Here is a 15253-nt window from a genome sequence, read left to right on the forward strand (position 1 = left end):
CAAAATGTAGCTTTGACAGCCATTACATGTTCAGAGAAGATACTTAGAAGAATAGAATGCCTTTATTGTCATTGTATCATTAAAAACGTACAACAGAATATGGAGTGCTACTCCTGAAAGGAGCCACATTTAGATGGATGGTCAAGCAGGTTTCAAGTTTCTGCAAGCTGAACAGAAATTAGAAAAGAGAAAACATTTTCTCTGTCTGCCTGATTTAAAGGAAATGTACTAAAACTTGAAAACTCATTGACATGGTCCTTTTAAATCTTAAAAGTTTATCTTTAAATATTTGAATGCGGAGCACCTTAACCCACACTAATCGGATGATAACTGGCTGTAAATAGACTGTGACAACACTAAAAGCAATGAATACAGTGGTCCTTTTTGTTAGTCAAATAATAGATCCATGCTTAATGCATACTTTGCATTCGAAGCACCAGGCAGAAGATATACACACTGCAAATCATTTGAAATATGTGAAATAGTACATTAGTAAAATAGTCAAAAAATGCAACAAAAATGTCTGTGCTGTAGAAATGTTCAAGGCAGGGGTCAAATACATGTTTTCAGGTTAGGGAGACTTGAAGTGTGGAAGCAGGATGCTCCAAACCAAAGATGGCCTTTGACCTTTAGGTTCGACTTCAGTCAAGCTCCTGCCTGGGTTCAATGTTTGGATAGGTCTGGTTTGATTTGATTTCGTTTTACTACCAGTGTTGTTGCACTAGGTGGCAGTCTTAGATCATGCATTAGCTGACAGAAGTTAGTCCCTCTCACTGAAGAGGTGACGATTATGGGATTTCTCGGTGTTCTTATTCTCTAGATTATCTGGGATAAGATGTTTTTATTTCTTTTTATTAAATGTACAATTAGGATGTACGACAGCAGCTGTCCTTCCACACTAGTCTTAGTCTTAGGTCACTTGCACAAACAGCACATGATTATTATGATACCTAGAATAACAACTATTATCATATCCAACCCATCAGGAACCATCCACACTGAACTGAGTTGTGAATGAAAAAGAAGCCGAAAGGTTAAAGTTAATAAGTTTGAGTTTCTGTTGGTTCAGCTCTTTGTTGTCCTAGTCAAAATGAGTATCAGTGCTCATGTTGACAACCCAGTATGCTTATTATTCCATACATTATTCCATAGAAACATAAAATGAAGGACCTCCTGCAGCGGAGGACTTCACATCCTACCAGAAACTGTGTTTAACTGAAGCTTCCATGAACCGACTAGAGCACTGTGTTGCATCAGAGTAGATGGACATATTAGCAGACAGACATTTCTTTTGCCGGGTGCAAATGTTCCATCAAAATAAGTTCCTTCCAGAGACTATTTTGCAGAGCCACCTCCACTGCGTCCGGAGCTTAGCGCCGCCCAAGACGATTGTGATTGGTTTAAAGAAATGCAAACAACCCAGAACATTTTTCTGACGGCCACATTCTGCTTCATGATGAATCATGCATACATTAAATTGAGCTGATGGGATTACATTGCACGGGAATTGTACCTCTATGATTTCATGTGTCAAATAAAATTGATTGATTGATTGATTGATTGGATAAGCTTTGTCAAGTCAGAAAAAAATAAATGTAAATTGTATAGGTTCAGACTGATGTGAGAAAAGATGCTGTACAAAAGAGGGCTGGCTTTCCTGTGTGGTTACAAGTATTTGATAACTGCTGGCGTGTATGTGTATGTCGAGAATATAGATTGTCAGTCAAGGGTGGTGGTTGTTGGCAAAAACAAAAAAAAATCATAAGAAAGGAAGAAGTATTGATAAGAATGTAGAATAGACGAGTTTGAAAAGAAATGGGAACAAGAAATATATACTGTATATAGGCCTACACATACATAAATATATGTATACATTTATAGTAGAAAGCTCAAGTACCTTACCCATTTTCCTGTGTAGACATCCAATCTGTCAACCGTTTAAACCACTTGAGTGTCAGTCAAGTGTCAGCAATTAGTTCATGTTTTCATTTTTCTAGTCAATATTTGAAACTCAAACTGTGTCTTCACTTCCGGTCTTTGTTTGCTTTCCACCTGTGTGATCACCTGCCCCGCCCTAATGTGTTTCACCTGTGTCTGTCTCCCCGCCTCCCTTAGCCTAACCCTTACTCTTTAATGATGTTATCATAGCAATTATTTCTAACCACCCTTATGAGTTTTAAGTTTACTTCTATATATTATTCCCTTTTACTGATAGTAGGAAATGGTCTGTCAAAACCTCCTAATATATTTTATTTATTTGATATTTTCCGGTATCTCTGGGAGCTGAGGGGCTCCATGGCTGACACTTCCCTGGCCTGCCCAGTGTTGAGTTGTATTGTGTGGAGTTTTATATTGTTGAGCTGTGCTGTGATTTGCTGTTTGGTTAATGAAGTAATGCATTTAAGGATTGGCTCCTGTGCTTTCTGTTTCGTGGCTGACAGTGACAGTCATTTTTCCAGTGATATGTGTTCTGGAAAGAGGTCTATCCATTGTGAGATGAAGTGAGTTCAAGATGATAGTCTCCTTTGTGTCAGTTATCGCAAACTTTGGTACAGTGTTTGGGAAGAGTGACTGATGATAGGTTACCTTGTATACAAAAGGATAGGGAGAGTGAAATCCTGCAGTCCAAGGTGAGGGACAATTTATCAGCAACTTTCTTCCAGAAGTGTTTGAACAGGTGTGGATGTAATCCTCTGAAGTGTCAAGGGTGCAGAGTGAGCCATTTGGAGCATTGCTTGACTGGGATGGTGTTCTGTGCTTTACTGTATTCTAAATTTTAGGTTTATTTGCCATTAAGAACGATTTTGTACAGATTTTGGTTCGGGAGTCAAGATCAAGTGATATGGATAAATATTTTCTCAATTTTTTTGTTGATAATATTTTGTTGTTAATCTGAATCTGCAGAGTTACTAATGTTATTAAATACATGTAGGGGAGTAAAGAGTACAGTATTTTCGCTCACAGTTGTAGTGCAGTGCAAGTGCAAGTATAAAGTAGCAGATAATGAAAATACTCAAAATAAATTAATAATAATTAACTTTGCTCGAGTTTCTGCGCAGGAAAGTCACCGGACGCCACAATCTTCTGAACATAATCACACTGAGAAATCCAGAGAGAGTTGTGTGGAGCTGATAGTAACGTGCGTTACTTTGTAACATGTTATAATGCTCGCCTAGCTGCTAGCATGGCACGCCCTCATACTCTGCTTCTGACTGGCTAGTAGTCCTTACCTAGGTACTGTCAGGGCATGCCCTCATACTCTGCTTCTGACTGGCTAGTAGTCCTTACCTAGGTACTGTCAGGGCACGCCCTCATACTCTGCTTCTGACTGGTTAGTAGTCCTTACCTAGGTACTGTCAGGACACACCCTCATACTCTGCTTCTGACTGGTTAGTAGTCCTTACCTAGGTACTGTCAGGACACACCCTCATACTCTGCTTCTGACTGGTTAGTAGTCCTTACCTAGGTACTGTCAGGACACACCCTCATACTCTGCTTCTGACTGGCTAGTAGTCCTTACCTAGGTACTGTCAGGGCACGCCCTCATACTCTGCTTCTGACTGGCTAGTAGTCCTTACCTAGGTACTGAACATGTGTGACTCCCAACAAAGATGGAACAGAAGTGAGATGTCTCACTGAGATGTCTGTAGCTAAAACAGAGAGCTCAACACACAGGGTGAAAAGAGGAGCTGCAGCAATGTGTAGTACATCAAATATATAGTTTTTTTTTTTTTTTTTTAAATTAAACCATGTAAACCTATTCTGGTACAACCTCTAAATACAATTATGAACCTGAAAATGAGCATAATATGAGCACTTTAACTCAATAATTAGTTAACAGAAGAACTTTAGTGTATGGGATTGTATGCTGTTGGTATTTATTAAGAACTGACTTATTGACAGTATACAGCGACAGCACCAAATCCCATGGTGGTGAGAACCTTTAACATTCGGCCACAGATGATATATGTTCCTTCATATAACTAATACAAGCCATCAGCTGCAGTAAGCCATGTATGTCTGAGTGTGTGGCAGCATCTGGGCTGAATCCACTCTCTCTGATGCCGGTCACTGTTCCCTAACACCCCTTAATCCCCCCCCCCACACACACACACACACACACACACACACACACACACACACACACACACACACACACACACACTGAATCAAGCACCAGACACATGCATGCTCACACATACAGAACTGACAGACAAACATTGACAACCTGGCTGACGGACAAGCGCGCACAATCACACACACACACACACACACACACACACACACACACACACACACACAACTAAAACTACAAATTCATAGCCAAATAGACAAAGACACACTTTTTAGAGACAGAATGACACACACATCAAACTGCCGGTTTAAGTTGTCAGTGCCCCAAACACACACACACACACACACACTCCCAAAAATTCTGCCACCAGCCTCGTTCTGAGCACTCAGAGAGGGAAAATGTGTTTTGTTGCTTAGGAACAGTTTGCCTTGCATCTCGGCAGGGGGTCTCCTTTTGAATATCATTATGTCCCCCTCGATTGGGAAGGACGACACATTTTTCTTTTCTGCCAATATTTATCTTCGGCTCCACTCGCTCTCCGGAGGCCCACAAAAACGTTTTTCATTGATTAAAGGCAGTGGAAAGCAGATTCCGCCTCCAGACGCCTCACCTCTTTTAATGTAAATTTATCAAAACGACTGCACGGCGCCATAGCAGGTGTCAAGGTTAGGAGCAGCAGCGTTTTGCTTTTCTTTGAGTGGAATCCTGAGAAGGGGAAAAGGATGGTTATTAGGATAAAATGAATGTATGGTTGTTTGAGAGCCTTCATCTGGAAATACACTGCTGCTACAATACGGAGCTAGACAGAATCAGAAAGCCTAAACTCGTACGCACATACCCATTCAAACATACATGCTGACTATGGCCAGATTAACTAAGTCTGGGGAAAAATGAGCGAAAACAAATCTCAAAGCCTGTTGCACATAGCTTTACACCGTTTCCAGGACACCTGTTCAACCTGGAAAACCGTAGCAAAACGGTGCACATCGCTTTTAGAGTGAACATGCCCCAGACAAAATAGCCAAGGAGGAGGTGCAGATGTATAGTTTTCTCTCAGACCACTTGAATTACAATAAGCGGAAAGATTATTATGGAATTCTTCCCCAATGATGCCAAAAATATACTGCCTCCCATAGCAAGTTGCTTACGTCAGTTAAGTAGTCAACATAAAAACATTCAATGTTAACTTTTAGTTCCATATGGGACACAGACAGTGGTCTCCTGTGTGAAAGTATGACCTAACGTGGAGACCACTTGTGATCGGATCACTCAGGATGGATGTTAAAACCAAGTCAGAATGGGGCCTCTGTCCATGCAGACCCAGACCTCCCCCGCATGGTTTTGGTGCGTACAAATAGTTTATACATCTGGCCCCCTGGAGTCTCATTGAGGGCGCTGACATTTCCTCACATCTCTATTTTCAGCGGCAGTTGGACAGCATTTGTGGACAAGCCAAATTTGGATTTCATTGGGAGTATACAATACATGGAGCCTCAACTCGCCTGCTCCCACTTCCACTCCCGTCGTCTGTTTCCAAAAAGTTGGCACAGCCACAAGAGCCCTGCTGAAGCAATCCCCTCCTCTTCACTCACTATCTCTCCACTAATGAATGGGCATGTGTCATTCCAACAAGCAGGCCAACTTGAGAGAGGAAGAGGAGCAGTCTGCTTCCTCTTCTACCATAATGAGTACCAGCAGCTTCTTGGCTATTATCGAAGGAGAATGTATTAAGCCACGAGTCAGCACAGTGCTGCGATACATTCATCTTTGTCTATTCAACATGATGTATATACAGTATGCCCTTGGTATTTAAACGTGGGTATTATGGTCCCCAGAGGATGTTTCCAAATGATTAGAGCAACTTTGACTTTTTTTTACCAAGTGCTGTTAAGCTGGCTGGCACAGAACCGACAAAAACCCAAAAGCACAACTCGAGACAGGAAGTTAAGAGTAAAGGCCGTTTATACAGCGGGGGCGTGAGAAATAAACGACAGGAAAATGTGAAATAATCGCCTGTGAATATTTCGCATTAAAACTATTCATACCGGCAGCGATGCTATTTTGCGATAGTTGGTTAATATAAGGTTATAATATTCACGTCAGCTCATCTACCATGTCAGTGGGACAGTTTGTGGTCTTTCTGGTAGTCTCGCTTTGCCAGACCCTCGTCCAAAGCGCGCTAAAGGATGGTCTGGCTACTCCACATAGCATTTGGGGATGGGAGGAAAACATGCTCTGGTTTAATGGCATTTCTTTGAACCAATCAGAATCTTCATGGGTGTTACTAAACTCCGCACAGAGCCGCTGCAAAAGTCGTGAGAGAAAACTCAGATTGGACAGATAGTCTAGCTAGCTGTCTGGATTTACCCTGCAGAGATCTGAAGAGCAGTTAACCATAGTCTTTTAGTTTAAAATTCCAACACAAAGAAAGCGGAAGGAAACGGAAAATACATGCATCCGGCGGAATTTCCTGCAGCACCAGCGCAATCCCAGAAAGTAACAGAAGATAAGGTGTGTGCAGACAAGAGAGAGCGATCGGAACAGAGGAGAGTTAAAGTTTGGCGATGAAGAAATCAAGTGAATGTACAGTAGCTAGGGTCTGCAGTTTGAGCACAAATAAATACTGCTGCTCCTCAAAACTTCCGTAGGTGTAACGTTACCGTGTCTTGTTTCCCTGGCTGACAGGGTTTAGCCCTGGAGATCTCCCCCTGTGCTGTCCCACCACGGTCGGGAAGCCGAAGCAGGAAAAGCTAATGAAAGCTATTTATTGAATTTCCTTTTAGCAAAAATACTCTAAGTGAATTGAATTCCCTCTGGTAGACAGTACACAGTGTAAGTTATATGTCTAGTGCTTTTATTGTGAAAGGTGAACGGAGAGATTGTCTCTGGTAAACGCTGTCTTTGTCAAGGTTATAAGAACTGTAAGAATAATACAGTTTTCCGTCTGTACAGTCTATGGTTGGGACAGCCTCCATGATGTTGGTTTAATGATCCTCATAATTAAACAACTCAACATGATTGGTTGACCTTGTTTCGAAAAAGAATTCCGTCACTTTAATGCCGCACAATCTTCACGTTCTGTGTGAAAGTACACCTGACAAAAACAACGGTTCGAAAAAATTATATAGACGTGGAAATTATTCCCACTGGGCAATAATTACCCTAGTGTGTAAAGACCTTAAGTCTTAAATATTTAATCCAAACAACAGTTGAAAGGTCAGAAACAGGTCAGCAGAAATAGAGAATGCAAGCTTAACCAGGTAAAGAGCAGGCAAGGAATCGGAGTCCGGGTAAACAGGAACAAGGAATGCTGGAATGCTCATCGTAGCGCAAAAGACAATCTGGCAAATGACTAGTGGGAGTAGACCGGTATATATACTGTTGGGGCAATCAGGAAAATTGGAAGCAGGTGAGCTAATGGGAGGAGCAGGTAAAGTGATGGAAAATGACAAGACGGTCAGTAAGATAGAAAACCAAGCAGAATGGATGTATGAAAGACTCAGTGATCAGGAGCGATTCATGACAAGTGCCACATTATGATCAAACTTGATCATTCACATTCTTGATCAACACTGTCCACAAATTAGCTTTGGATATCAGGGTCTTCATGATCTTGGGGAACCCCTGACCTTTCATCTAGCACCACCATCAGGGCAAAATTGGCACTATTTTTAAGTTTTTACACTAAGAATATCAATTTTCAATGTGCAGATTTCCATCATATTTACGAAGCACATTCATGCTCCCTTTAGGATGTCCCAGTTAACAACGGATGGCAATGTTGGCTGCTCTATTTTTACCTCAGACTAAAACGAAAAATATTGGATGGATTGCCATATTTGGTTCAGACATTCATATTCCCCTCATGATGAACTTTTGTGATCCTCTGACTTTTCCTCTAGTGCCATCATCACGTTAAATGTGAATGTGTTTTTGGTTTATGACTAAACCTGCAAAAGTAATGACATTCCCATCAGCTCCAGCTCTACTTAGTGTGTAGTGCAAATTAACAAATGTTAGCATGCTAACATGCTAAGCCAAGATGGTAAACACGGTAAACAACCTGTGGACTACTAGTCTTGTTATTTTGGTGACTGTGAGGTTCCCTCTCATGCCATCCCCAGGCCAAAATGTCAGTGTGATGCAAAGGCATTGCATACTTTGAGAAAGCAAATTGACACGACACGCTGCTGAGAGGATGTACTCTCCTGATTTTCCCCGACCTTTCCTCTAACAACATCTTCAGGACATTTTTAGCCCTGCTACATTAAAAACTGTAACCCCGAGCTGTGGAGAAGTGCAGCAGGCTGAAAACTACAATGCAAAGTTATATAAAGAAAAAAAAGTTAAGTCTTGAAGGCACAGACATGTCCAGCTACCTCTCTGTCAGCTCTGCAAAAAATGTATGCTAAATCAATACTATTTAAGTAATTTCTTACATATACAAATGTGGTTGCATTTTGTGCACTCTGAATGGGTATTGTAGTAGTCTCCCTTTGCCAGACCTTCTTCCACAGCGCTGCGGAGGAGGGTCCTGTGAGTCCACACAGAATTCCTGGATGGGAGAAAAACACGCTCTGCTTTATTGGCATTTCTTTAAATCAATCACAATCGTCTTGGGTGGCGCTAAGAGCCGTACTGAGCAACCGTGCCTCTGCAAAATAGCCTCTGGAAGGAACTTGTTTTGGTGGAACATGTGTACGTTCAAAAGTAGTTTTAGTCGTGCAACAGAAAACTCAGATTGACAGATAGTCTAGCTAGCTGTCTGGATTTACCCTGCAGAGATCGGAGGAGCAGTTAACCAAAGTCCTCAGAAATTCACCGGAGTTTAGAATGTCAACACAAAGAAAGCCCAAGGTACCAGACATCCGGCCTAAATGAGTGAAATCCAGTGGAATTTCCGTCGGCAACGGAGCAATCCTGGAAGTGGAACGTCATGGATATAGGCTAGTATTGTAGTAAAGTGAGACGGTGGGGGGGGGGGACATGATTTCTGAGAAACAAAGAGGAAATAATAGAACTGATGGTGATAAGCTAAACCTATAGTATCGTTATTATCCAGGAGGAATTCACAGTATGGAAACATACTCCTGAAACCACTTTGGTAGTCGATAGCAAATGTGTCACAATGTCTGTTGCACGATCCAACACTATGTGAGTATGTGTCTCTAGGGACTGTTGATTGGGTTAAGGGTTTTAGTCTTGTTGTATTTCACCTTTAAGCCCTCTGACCAACTACATGTAAATCAAGCCTTAAACAAAGCCAAATAAATGTCAAAGTATTGACTTCACTGCAGACTATTATTAACAATGTGAAAGCTTTTGCACAATAGACCAGCTAACATTAGCTTAGTATGACAGACTTTGGACCAGCATTGTTGTCACTTTGACATATGTTAGGTTATAATGTTAAGATTTGAGACTAGTCAGGGTAAAGCTAATAACTAATATGGAATTATGGATATAGATAACTGATGTAATAAATCAAAGGTGCTCACTGGTGTCCAACGGCAAATGTGAGTGGTTGCACTTGGAGAGGGGGGAGAGGAGAAGTAGAAAGCACCCAGAGGACGCTGCAAGGGGTGGATGGGCCCCTGCCGGGCCCGGGCCTCAGGACGGATGGATGGAGGGATTGTGTTGACAAGGGGGAAAGACGAAGAGGAGGAGGAGGAGGAGAGGCAGCCACACATTCAGCAGGGAGGCTGAGAGCATCGGCCAGAAACTCATCAAAGCGCTGGAAACACCTCCAACAGCCCAACAACAGCAGGACCCATGTGTATGTGTGTGTGTGTGAGGTGGATGCTCATTTTAGGGAGCCAGCAGTTTGTGTGTGTGTGTGTGTGTGTGTGTGTGTGTGTGTGTGTGTGTGTGTGTGAGCTTGGAGAAGTCAAGGATGTTTTTGGGTGATGGATGGGAGCGTTGTGGGAGGCTTCGTTCAACCATTGTTCATTAGTAAAGTACACAACTGTCCTGCCTAATTGCTCAGCCATAATGTCAGACTGCGATGAATGATTACAACCAGTGCTGACCTATTCCTTCCATCAGTGTGGAGCAAAACTTCACCTTATCATCCCCCAGAGGGACAACATACTGTGTGCATACTTCAACAGCCTAGTCTGGGTCTTTATTCTAAGGTGTACAAAACACTTTCTTATCCTTAATGTGAATGATTACATCTTCAATATGACCCCTATGTCATTTTGTTGATGTGTGGGTACCCATGAGTACTTATGTCACATGATGTATAAATTACATAACATTGTTTAAGCTGTAGTCTATTTCTGTGTAAGGACAAAACCAGAATATTGTAGCCAAAATAAAGCTGATTCTGACATTGCAGTCCTTCTTGTGTATGCGTTTATTATAGGGCTGGGACGATATGCTTCTGTACCGATTTGATTCTTTCACGATACATGGGTACCGATTACATTTGTATTGCGATTTTCATTTATCGCGATTCTAGAAGTATTGCGATTCGATAGTATTGCTTATTTCCTACTTTAACAAAAACAAAAGTTGAATAATAGACTTCTAGAGACAATACATACAAACTAATAGTTTTCTAAGAAGAATGCACATCATATGTTAGTCAGTCTGACATTTATTTCATTTGTAAAGAAGAAACAGATATGATGTAGGTCAGCGGTACCGTATCAACAGAAACATTTTTGATCAATCAATGGTAAAAACAAAACAAAATATTGATTCTAGGAAAAAGAATCAATTTTAAAAATCGTCGCAAAAAAAAATCACAATATATACGACAGTGTCATTTTTCTTGTCACTGATGCTGCCATCAAATTCAAATTCATGTTTGTCATTTAAAATCAATTCAACGCCACTTTTCCAGTGGCCTGGATCAGACCAGTGCTTGAATTAGTACACTCCTCACTGGTACAGAGAGTTTCTGGCAAACTGGGTACCGTTTATCCTTATTACCACCACTTTCTGACTGTCTGTATAACGCAATACAGTTCAACACCACCACAAACTGCAACCTCCAAAATGATCATAAAGGGAATCAACACAAGCCTAACATAACCTTCATGGATGGAGGATTTATTGCAGGACTGTTTTATTAGACTGCATTAGTGTTAGCTAGGTGGCCCTTATAAGTGAATTTCAGGGTTTAAAGATGCATGCTGCTGGATCAGAGCTCAGAGTCCTGCTAGCACATCTAAAAACCCAGTCCAGGTATGAAGTGTTTATAACACAGAAAACAACAGTATACAATTTTGTTTGACTTCTTTCTACATTTCAGTGGAAACATACAGTCAAATTACATTTTATGAGAACTCGCAGAATACTTTGACTGTGCTGCTTGCTGTTTTCATTCAAGCATCTTTCCCTTTAGTCCTATCATATGCTGTGCTGTCAGCATGAATTTACAGTAATACTGTAGGAATTATACATTTGCATCTTACACTAGGGATTTACCTGACTGCATCAGCACTGTCACTCACTGAAAACCACTTTTAGAAGTTAAAAAGGTTGCTTTATTCTGCATTTTGTGTGTGTGTGTGTGTGTGTGTTGTATTTGTGTATGCTGATATTCATGCCTTGCCCTCACTCCTTCCTAACTATGATAAAGTAGTCCCGGTCCTGTCATGGACGCTGCCCTACTCCCACTGCCCAGGCATCTGCCTCCTCTGCCTCATGCCATCAGCACTGGATCAGGTTCAGATCGCCCGGGCGTCCAATGAGTGGGCTCGGGTTTGGCCCTGAAACCAGTTCTGGGCCCACTTTGGCTGGAGGAGGTGGAGGTTGGGAGGCCGCCATGCCCACATGGGTTATGATGGAGGAGGTCGAGGAAGAGGAGGAGGTGGATGAAGGCAATGAGCTGAGACATCAGGTGAAGTTAGTGGTGGGGGGAAGGGGGTGGTGGGGTTGAGTCACGTTGGCAGCCACATGCTGCTGTCAGTCTGCTTCCACACGTACACAGAAAAATCACATCCACCTCCCATTCCAGCTCGGGGGCAGTGGAGTGTCATCTGGGAGGATGTGTGGATTGTGTGTGTGTGTGTGTGTGTGTGTGTGTGTGTGTGTGGTGGGCTGGGGGTGTTTGAATCTCTGATCCCACAGAGGAAAGGAAGAGATCTCCCCTGCTAAATCCACTCGTCTGATCTCATCTGTCAATCATTGGATCCTTCACAAGTGATGTGTTGGTGAAGGGGGGGCAGTGCAGGTGGCTGTGTTAGTCATGAGATGGATGAAACTGATATTGTCACATCCAGCACAGCAGATCGCAGCACTTTAAGCCTACTTTATCTGATCACACCTTAGTTCTTAGTTTGATGCCCTGCAGCCTTCAGGCCATAGCAGGAAGTACAGATCTGCATCTGTCCGTTCTTCGGACTTTGGTGTGTTCATGAGCTTTAATTTGTTATTGCTCAGAGCGTGTAAACAATACATTGACAGCTGTTTCCACTTAAAGATAGCTTTATGATCGGAAACTCATTTTTTTAAGATCAACATTGCGGAGCAAGTGAGCAACTCGATTGCGTCTCTGAGAGAACCACCGTTCACTTGAAGAAGTAATCAGGACAACTTGACAACTAAAGAATCAGGACCAGCCAGACCAAATTTAATCCGTCAACCTTGAAAAAAACACTTTTTTCCCCGACGTTTTCGACGGCTTTTTTTTCACAGTTTGTTTTTGCTTTTTCCAACGTTTTAAATTGTTAAATTTTTCTTCTACACATTTTCAGCGCTTATTTCTACGTCCCATATTTTCTGATATTAAACAAAAATTTAAAACGGGTCAATTTGACTAGCTAGCGGGATGTGAAGGCTAATGCTTTATTCTGCTACCCCTGCATTCTGTCCCATCCTGATGGCAGCACAGACACCACATGGACAACTACGGGTGTCACCGACATGCATCATCTCTCGGAGAAGGTAAAAAAGCATGAAACATCAAAGATGCATATGGACAGTTGCCTGAAACTTTCGGCTTTCGGGAGGGTCAACATTGCCAAACAGTTGGATGAGAGCTACAGGATAGCTGTACGTCGGCACAACGATGAGGTGAGCAAGAACCGTCGCATTCTAGCCCGCCTTATCGACTGTGTGAAGTTTTGTGGGGTGTTTGAGTTAACCTTGCAAGGCAAAGATGAAAGCGAGGGCTCTAGCAACTCTGGGATTTTTCACGGACTGGTCGACTTAATGGCGTTGCTAAACAAGGTGTTTGAGGAGCTTTTGAAAACTGCCACAGTCTTCAAGGGAACGTCAAAATGATTTGGGAACGTATCATTGAGGAGGTGAAGTCAGCAAGTTTCGTAGCAATCCAAGCAGATGAGACCACGGACGTTTCTACACAGACTCAGTTGGTGCTTGTGTTGAGGTACATTGACGGGAAACATTCTGTGCAAGAACCTCTCTTTGAGTTTGTCCCTATCTTGGATGCAACGGCCAACTCGATTGCCACTGTGATTTTGGAGAGACTGGACAGTCTTTTCACTGAAGACAAAGGCAAACTCATCGCGCAAGCATAACAGGGCCAGTGTGAGGAGAGGAGAGAGGGCTGGTGTGTAGCAAAAGGTGCGTGAACATTATGAAAATGCCCACTATGTGCATTACTACGCACACCAGCAGAATTTGGTGATGCAGCAAGCTACTTCTCACATCTCAGCAGTAAGAGTTTTCTTCTCTGACTTGGGTGGTATTACTAGTTTATTTTCCCGGTCCCCCAAACACACCAGCATTCTGGAGCAGATTGTTGCACGAAGGCTGCAACATAAGCATAGTCCACTAGATGGTACTTCAACAGCAGAATCATGAACACTGTCTATGAAAACCTAGATGACCTTATAGAGTGTTTCGAGGCCACCAGGACAGACCACTCATTTGACAGCAACAGAGTGAGAGAGGCGTCTGGCTTCCTGAGGATGCTGCAGGATGGTGACTTCCAGTTTTTCCTGCAGCTATTTCATCAAATCATGCCTCATGTTGACATGATGTACCAGCAGTTGCAGAAGAAAGACATTGACACGGTCTTCATCAAACGTTCCTTCCAGCGCTTCACAAGCAGTGTGCAGGCCATAAGGTAAGTTCAAATTATATTGTCCAAACCTTCTCAATATAGAACCTTGTCATACTAACCAAATGTAGTATTTATGCATACATGCATGACTCCCAGAAGTTGGAAACTATTTTAATCATCTGAAGCGTATGAAGTGTTGAAAATTGTAATTACACTTAGTTTAACAAATATAAGCATAGCATTTTCAAAATCTAAAACTAACAGTTTGTATTACTTCTGGTTTTCTAAGACTGGACTTGTAGGTTTTGTCAATGACATACTGTCTCGTTCATATAAAAAAACACAGTCTGTCGGCCTTCAGGGACCAAAGCTCATCTCAGGGGCAGCAGCAGGGACCAACAGGAACCACAAGTTCAAGGAGGGCCTTGGGAGAAAATGAGAAGCAGAGGCTATCTAAAGAGGTATCTGCATGTATTATAACCATTTAAGCAGGCCATGGAAAAATACCCACTCTGTTTTTACAGGATTACAGTCAGGGATGGATGGAAGCAGTCATGTTTACTCAGTGTACTGAGTGGGAGATACTCTCATACTTATTTCCACATCGCAGAGTCAACGAGATGGGCTGATGAAACTGCTGCAGGCAAGGTTCAGCAGGCAACCCGTCTGTGTGGCAACCAGGTCCGGTGGGGGAGTCACTCCTCACAAGGCAATAGCCACAGCGGCTAATTAGCACTGTCCTCCAGCGAAGTCCTCGTCTCTCCCGGTCCTCGGTGAAAGCTGCGGCTGGCGTTTACAGCTGACTGTCTCTCCTGACGGTGCTGGCTTAAACTCCACGTTTTACAGTTAACACGTAACGCTTTTCCAAAGCTAGTGAAAACAACAAACGCGGCTAACCTGCCTGAACTTCACTTACAAACTACAGGATAACAAGTTACCAAACAGCGAGTTGCACACGACTGGTAGCCGCAAAATGATACTTGTGCCAATACTTCAGAAGTATTTTAGTCTACAAACATCGGCCACTTCAACAATTAGTTTTTCTCTCCAACATGCTCTACATGTCGTCTCAGACTTGCTAGTTTTTTTCTACTACCCAACATCCTGGTTTCTGATTGGCTTAGATTACCCAGTCAGAAAACACATTACAAGTCACATCAAAACAAAGGATTATGGTAAATAATACAATGAAAAGT

The 15253-nt window shown here is 42.3% G+C and overlaps 1 protein-coding gene across 2 annotated transcripts in view; it reads right to left on the reverse strand.

Moving 5' to 3' along the window:
• Positions 1-4256: 4256 nt before the first annotated feature.
• si:dkey-288a3.2 (protein phosphatase 1 regulatory subunit 37) overlaps positions 4257-15253 on the reverse strand; it is a 91101-nt gene continuing 80104 nt past the window's right edge. For both annotated transcript variants that reach the window (XR_004895737.1, XR_004895736.1), the window contains exon 13: positions 4257-4303. The gene's annotated coding sequence lies outside the window, so the exon portion shown is untranslated. The remainder of the gene's footprint in view (positions 4304-15253) is intronic.

The sequence above is a fragment of the Sander lucioperca genome, chromosome 18 (assembly GCF_008315115.2).
Source record: "Sander lucioperca isolate FBNREF2018 chromosome 18, SLUC_FBN_1.2, whole genome shotgun sequence".
In the NCBI taxonomy this organism is placed as follows: domain Eukaryota; kingdom Metazoa; phylum Chordata; class Actinopteri; order Perciformes; family Percidae; genus Sander; species Sander lucioperca.